At 40.5% G+C, this 6,868-nt stretch overlaps 1 pseudogene; it reads left to right on the plus strand.

Moving 5' to 3' along the window:
* The first annotated feature begins 1,144 nt into the window (after positions 1–1,144).
* LOC137341998 (immunoglobulin lambda-1 light chain-like) lies at positions 1,145–5,378 on the plus strand (annotated as a pseudogene).
* The last annotated feature ends 1,490 nt before the right edge of the window (positions 5,379–6,868 follow it).

Here is a 6,868-nt window from a genome sequence, read left to right on the forward strand (position 1 = left end):
TCCCTGTACAGCGAAAGGGCGATGAGGTGAAATATTGAAAACTTGCCACATAATTAAGAAATGCTACCGTGAACTGTTTTTCGAGTTCACTGATAATTAAAGAGTTGCTCCCATTTGGAGATTTGCCCCTTTTGTTTCCTACATCACAGAAAGAGCAGCAGCGTAAAGGGTAGAATGAAATTCCCATCCCTGGTTAACGGCCCGAAATGCAATGACTTATTTCAATGTCATTCTTTGTGCCCAAAATAAACGGAACCTGTTGTCTCACAGATTTCACGCTCTTCTGCGCAATGAAACAAGTTAACCCTCAATGCGCCTCTGCAGTAGATTTTACCAGCTCGCGCTCGCAGACCATCGCCCGCCGGGAGTGTGGGTCGGGCAATCTACCCTCTGGGCGATTCCAAGGTCTCTATAACAAACGGTAATATTGATGTCATTCTCTCTTCAACAAAAGGCACTCTGTTTTAAAACATGAAATAAAAATCTGCAGTTATCTAAAGCTATTTTGGGAGATCAAGGTTACGGATCATTGTCATCAAGTATTGTTTATCGCCCTCGTGGAATTTTAAAAATGACTTCTTCGTGGGCGATGTATGTTAAAAATGGAAGAAAACCGAAATGATTAAGGCTTATGTTCATAGAAGGATAAGGAGATATGCGGCCATGCCACACTCTCGCTGCTCGCAACCCGAGGTTGTCTCTCGGTGCAATGGCTGAATCACTGTAGTTTAAACTCTCTTTCGATTAAACAATGAAAATCTTGTTCTCTCAGTTCTTCAAATACATATGGGGTCAAATTGCACTGTGTAGTGTTGCTATATTTACCTTTCAAGTTTGCGTGAAATTCATTTGGTCGTCATTTTAACACATTTTAAATTCTGTAATTTCTCTGTTAAATAGCAGCCAATGGAATTTCATATCAACTTATTAAGCTCCTCCATGCTAAGATGGACAAAGCAATTTACCGCAGCAGTTTCTGCATGTCGTGAATGAGTTTAGTATTGACAAAAATAAGATTGGCTTTAATTCGCTTTACGCAAACGTCAATCAGACAAATTCCAAGGAGCCAATAAAAGGCTGCGACGTGATAGAAATTTGCATAAATCATAAATGCATGGTTATATCCCCGTGTGTGAAAGTTCTTAAAGAGAGGTTTAGAAGGAGCCCGATCATTACGTTCGTGCAGGGAAACATTTTGTTTTGACCTTGATTAAAAATCTACACAATGAGTGAGTGGCTTCGTGTTCTCGCCGCCCTGATCTACTGTTTGCAATGTAAGTACAGGGCTGTAAAAATCTTCAATATTCCTGCTCTTTATATTACGCTGCTCGGGTCCTGTACATGAGCTGCACGAATCTGAATTACAATTATTTTCCACGCTTTTACTGAGGGTCACTTATCAATAACTTGTCATTTCACCAGGTACCAACGCGGATACCGTGTTGACTCAGCCAGGATCCATCTCAACTTTTTGGGGAAAACCGTCAAGATCACCTGTACCCTGTCTGGAGGCAGCATGGGCAGCTACTACACGAGCTGGTACTGGCAGAAACCCGGCGGTGCCCCTGCCTTAGTTTGGAACGACTATGATTCGAGCAGAGGTTCGGGGATTCCTGATCGATTCACTGGATCCAGGGATACGTCGAGCAACGTCATGCATTTAACGATCACAAACGTACAATCCGGGGATGCCGCTGATTATTCCTGTGGTGCCTGGAATAGCAATGCAGGTGGATTCACTTTCGGCAAAGGAACCAAGTTGAATCTGGGTAGTAAGTACATTTTTCGCCATGTATATCTGGGATTCTTAAATGCCAGTTTTCAATTTTGGGCTTAATCTGGTTGTCGTGAAAATGCTTTGGAACATACATTTATAATTCTCCGATTCTCTCGGTGTGTATAGAGGGAGTTTTGTTTCAATTCTGTTTGTCAAATGCTCATGAGACTGTCGCACAACAATTGCAATATTATGGATGAAGTGCTAAAATCTTCCGAATATTTTTTTTGGGTCGGTGCAATTGAGCCTGCACTAGTTTAATTCTAATGTCTCGCTGATTTGAAACATATTCTTAAAGCATTCGTCAATCTGCATGAGGCGCCATTTAAAACAGAAACGGGCCCTGGTGACTGACTTACATTGCCTTCCCGCTGTGATTATTGACTCCCGTAGACCAGGAAAAGGCGCATTAAGTGAAAACTTTAATGTAAAATCTTTTATAATTCCCCTGACACGGTGCCATTAAAGATTCCAAATCAGAGAGTTGGAGCGTGTGTGCTTTCTGGGGTAACTCACTGATTTTGAACTTTATGGTTCAGTTAGTGCGACATTTTCAGTATTGTATTCCACGATAGTCATTAATTCATAATTTCCCTAGTAAGTAACGAATAATTATAATACATAATGATTGGGTTCGAGAATTTAATATAAATTATACATTTTAAGAAAGTATTTTTTATTCAGGTTATAATACATAAAATGTGATTAGAAGTTTGTCGCCTTCGGAAAGGCTTTATGGTCATTTCCGGTCTTGTAAAGTCCTATGTTTTTCAGGAAACTGGAAAACATTGGCTGGAAAGAGATTAGTTTAAGTAGGTCAAATGATGCGTCCTGGGTGACTGTGATCGCCTGGAGCTTGCTTGATTGCCTTCAAGAGTCCAGGAGAAATTTCCCAGAGCTTTCCCGGGCTTGACCACGTGTTTTTCGCTGTATTGCCTCCCCCAGAAGATAACAGTACGGGAGGGTGGTGCATCAGTGGATATCGTCAGCAACCAGGGGGTCAACGCTCTTTTCTCGCCTTTCTTTTCTTATATTTGAAACATTGTAATGCATCAGTGATTGATCCAGCGCCGATATTAAAACCACTGACAAGACTCAATACCTTCCAATACGTTTCATTTTGTATGAATGCTACCGCAGAGTAAGAATTCGGATTTTTGTTCCTGTTTCTTCAATTGATTTAATTCTGACAGGAAAAAAAATGTGTAAACCAACAAATAATCCAAGAGACTTAAACGGCATTTTGATTAGACTATTTAACTACATGCTGTAAAAAGGTTTTGCTTCATTCCATTACAAATTGTTCCATTCAAGTTACATCTGGTGCAAGTTAAATTACAAGAATAATTTTAACAGAGTAAGAGATTACACTTCAGCACTATTTACACTTCCGTGTTTGGTTTCGCTCAGTTGATAACTTTCTCGCGTGTGGATCAAAACGCTTTGGATTTAAGCCCCTTATCGGGAGTAACATCAGAACATAAGAGCGGGAGTAGGCTATTGAGCCCCTTGATCCCATTCCACCATTCTATTGGATCGTGGCTGATCTGTACCTCAACTCCATTTACCCGTCTCTGTTCCATATCCCGTGATAACCTCACCCTACAAACATGTAGTGATCTCAGTCTTGAAAATTTCAATTGACCCAGCATCCACAGTCTTTTGGGGGGAGAGAGTTCCAAATTTCCACTACCCTTTGTGTGAAAAAGTGCTTCCTGATTTCACTCCTTAATGGCATTGTCGACAATGCCTTCCTTGAGATAGCATCGTAAATAGGGCTCCCACCTTTACGTTCATGTGCACCTTAACCTGTTGCATTATTCGAGGAACAGCAGAAAATCACAGCCAATACAACCCACCCGCCTCAAACATTGCCTCCAAAGAAACATGCTGGTGTCTGTAGCTTCATGTTTTGTTCAAGTTTACTATCACTGCGCTTCAAAGTAATATATGGGAGACCTGATATGGTGCTATATAAATGCGGCTCGTTATTCTTTTGGTAATATCAAGAAATAGAAGCAGTTGAACTTTCTGCAGCAGACCGTTCCTCTTGTCACTCGGCAGCCAATAGCTAAATATTGAATAGCGTTTGCATCGAACAGCGTTTGCATCGAACAGTGTCTCGAGCGTGACTCTGCCAGAGTACAATGGTAGTCTCAGCATTTAAATTATAACTGACTGAAAAGATTGAACAGGCTGGGACTCTGAATGATTGAACAGGCTGGGGCTCTTTTTTTCTAGAAAAGAGGATCATGGGTGACCTAATAGGGGTCTTTCAAATTGTGAAAATGTTTTACAAGATAGAGGTAGAGAAGATGTTTCCAATTGGAGGCGGTGGGAGGGGGGGGGGGCAAAACTAAAGGTCATAAATATACGATAGTCACTAATAAATCCAACAAAAAAATCAGGAGAAACTTCTTTTTCCTTAGGGTGGTTAGAATGTGGAACTTGCTACCTATTGGAGTAGTTGAAGCGAATAGGATGGATGCGTTTAGATAAGTTAGATAAGTACAAGAGGGGAAAAAGGAATAGAAAGATATGCAGATAGAGTTAGATGAAGTACTGTGGGAGGAAGCTCGTGGAGCATAAACACTGGCATAGACCAGTTGGGCAGAATGGCCTGTTTCTGTGCTGTAAATTCTATGTAATTCTATGTAATAATCCAAGGAAAATTGGCGCGGTTGAGCGTTATTAAACTTGCATCGTAATATTCTTAATAAGTTTCAATTACATATTAAAAGATAGTTTAAATAAAGCAACACTACGATCTTCAGGATGTAGTTCAAGTAAAAGTTAAACGTCGTTCTGTTTTAATTTTTTTCTAGATCCACGGGGCCCTCGGTTTTTCTTCAATTCGTTACATAGTTTTCTAGATCTAGTGCACCTTGGTGATTAGTTAAAGAATAATATCAATCTCCCATTCCAACACTCTTAAGCTTGTACGATGGTACCGAGTTTAAAAACATTGAAATAGCAAAACGTTGAATTTCGACTTTTTACATCCAATTCAAAGTGGATCGTCCCTCATTGTTTCTACTTTTCTTTCTAGATCCACGAGTCCCCTCGGTATCCCTTCTTCCGCCTTCATCAGTTGAAATCACAGAAAAGAACACGGCAACGCTGGTGTGTTTGGTGAGCGGTTTTAACCCGGGCGCTGTGGAGATTGACTGGACTGTTGATGGCAGTGTCAGAGAGAATGGTGTTGAGACCAGTCGGGTCCAGCAGGAGACGGACAACACGTTCAGTGTGAGCAGTTATCTGACTTTGCGAGCTCCAGACTGGAACTCACACGAGCTTTACTCCTGTGTGGTTAAACACGAGACTCAGGCAAACCCGCTTCAAACAAGTATCGCGAGATCCAGCTGTACTTGATTCATGAATCTTATGTATTCCTCTATTATACCATTGGTAAACTTTCTTTGAACAAAGTTGGATTTTATAGGTTAGGTTTTTTATTTTTATTGCTGTATTTCGAGTCAGAACAATAACGATGCAGTTAGTGTGTTTGCTTCAATCCACTGGGTGTAACCCAAGAGTGTTTTGACACCTTCTCTGTATCATTAGAAGTACTGCAGTGCAATAAAAATACTGTTCCACCGTCTCAGATGATGTTATTCTTTTCTTGCTGTAATTCTCTCTGAGTGTATGACAATTTTTAAAACGTCCAAGTCGCGAGGTCCCATTCTTTGTAACCTTTTGCAAATTTACATAAAACTGACAAACACTCGATGGAAATAACGATTTAAAGAACCGAGAGGTGACGGGTGTAAATAATACAACGTATAAAAAGCTCATTTGGCTAAATTTGGTGGGTATATTGATTGAACTGCATTGTCTTTGTGATTGCGTTTCATATTCTCCCTTGTTCTGAGTGACCTCGGTGAGAAACTACATAAATACCAAATAACGTTGTATCATACACGTTGGAAAAGATAAATATTAATCGGAGTTCCAGCTGACTAAGAATATAATCTGAATTTAAAAAGGAACGCATCGAATCATAGAATGATACAGCTCAGAGGAGGCCATTCGGCCAATCGTGCCTGTGCCGGCTCTTTGAAAGAGCTATTCAATTAGTCCCACTCCCCTGATCTTTCCCCATAGTCCTGCAATTTTCTTCCCTTCAAGTAATATGACACCGTCTCAAAGTTCATGTTCCAAGTAGTTAAGGCACCCATCCCATGTTCAGACGAAACGTACGCATGTTAGAGATCATTTTAAATCCATTTTCATTGCATTTACCAGACTCATAGGCACACGAACAATACAAATACCCTTTTTTGTGCAAAAAGATTAATAAAAAGAATGGATATCCCTTTTCTAACTAAAAGGTGTCGCTGTGAAGTGTAAGGAGGTGTGGGCAGATCACGGCTCAGTCAGGATAACTTGACATTGGCAGAATGCATTATGGTTGAATGGCTTGAGAATTACTAATGTTACTAACGGACAAACTAGTTTAGGGAAAATAGGAAAGTACAACAATGAACTCATCGAAGCCATGTAAGAAAACAAGATTAAGAGATCTTGAGATAAGAGACCAAGGATCTTGTGTTACGGATATGGTTCGAACAAGGGAGGCAATGACATCAGTGGAGAGGGAGTTCCAAGGCAGAACTACTACAACTCAGTTCAGCTATGCCTGTTTGCTAATCTGTATAAATATGAATGATTAGTAACACACTTTCAGTCCAAGCACTGCAAACTGCCATGAGTGGTATCGTTTGTATGTCTCAAATACACCTTCTACTTGTGAGTTTATAGGCGTATATCACTTACTTGCAGTCTTACTGCGCTCTCAATAAACATCTGTCAATCAATCACTTACTCACGGGCCTCAGAATCTGTTAATTACTATTTATACAACACTTTTGGTGACCTGTAGCAGGATCCTAAGCAGTGGTTATTTGACCAGCGACTCCGGAACTGATCATTCCTGAGCCAACGCCAACGCGTATTGGAGAGGACTCAAGAATGGGAATTGAAGATGAAGTTAATAAAAAGTAAAAGGAATGAAGAACTTATGTACAAAAATACACGCTATTGGCTCTCTGACGGTAAGGGGCATGATGGGAAACACCGACCCAGTGAGCA

This window comes from Heptranchias perlo, chromosome 25, assembly GCF_035084215.1.
Source record: "Heptranchias perlo isolate sHepPer1 chromosome 25, sHepPer1.hap1, whole genome shotgun sequence".
Lineage (NCBI taxonomy): Eukaryota > Metazoa > Chordata > Chondrichthyes > Hexanchiformes > Hexanchidae > Heptranchias > Heptranchias perlo.